This window comes from Theropithecus gelada, chromosome 9 (assembly GCF_003255815.1).
Source record: "Theropithecus gelada isolate Dixy chromosome 9, Tgel_1.0, whole genome shotgun sequence".
Lineage (NCBI taxonomy): Eukaryota > Metazoa > Chordata > Mammalia > Primates > Cercopithecidae > Theropithecus > Theropithecus gelada.
The window spans coordinates 5,285,272-5,285,777 of NC_037677.1; positions in this window are offsets into that span (position 1 = coordinate 5,285,272).

Genomic DNA, 506 nt, shown 5'->3' on the forward strand with positions numbered 1-506 from the left:
GCCAAAACTGGAACCCACCCACCACAGCTGGGAAAGCACAGCTTTCCTGCCGGACAGCTACCGGCCTACAAGCCCAGCATCCTGTTGTGTTTGAGCTCCTGCAGAAATCACAGCTTCATTTGGGAGCACGTAGTGCTTCTAAGCGTCTGTTCACGATGCCATCACCTCTACCAACAAGGTGAAGGTAGAGACGACCACATCCAAAGATCTCCACCACCTTTATCTGCCACCCAGATTTCAGTTTACAACACATTTTGGGTGAAAAGGAGAACTAATATTGATCCTATTATTGTACAAGGAAGAAAGCCTCTGATGCCCCTCCCTCCTCCTCTGTCAGGGAAGGATAGAGAAACTATAACTTCACCAGCAGTAAGAATCAAACAATCCAATTTCACAGCCAGCTGCCGTGGCTAAAGAGAACTTTGTAGAACATGGCAAACCCCAGGAATCAGTGAGGTTCTCATGACATAGGGTTTTTCATTTTTCTTTTTTTTTTTTTTTTTTTT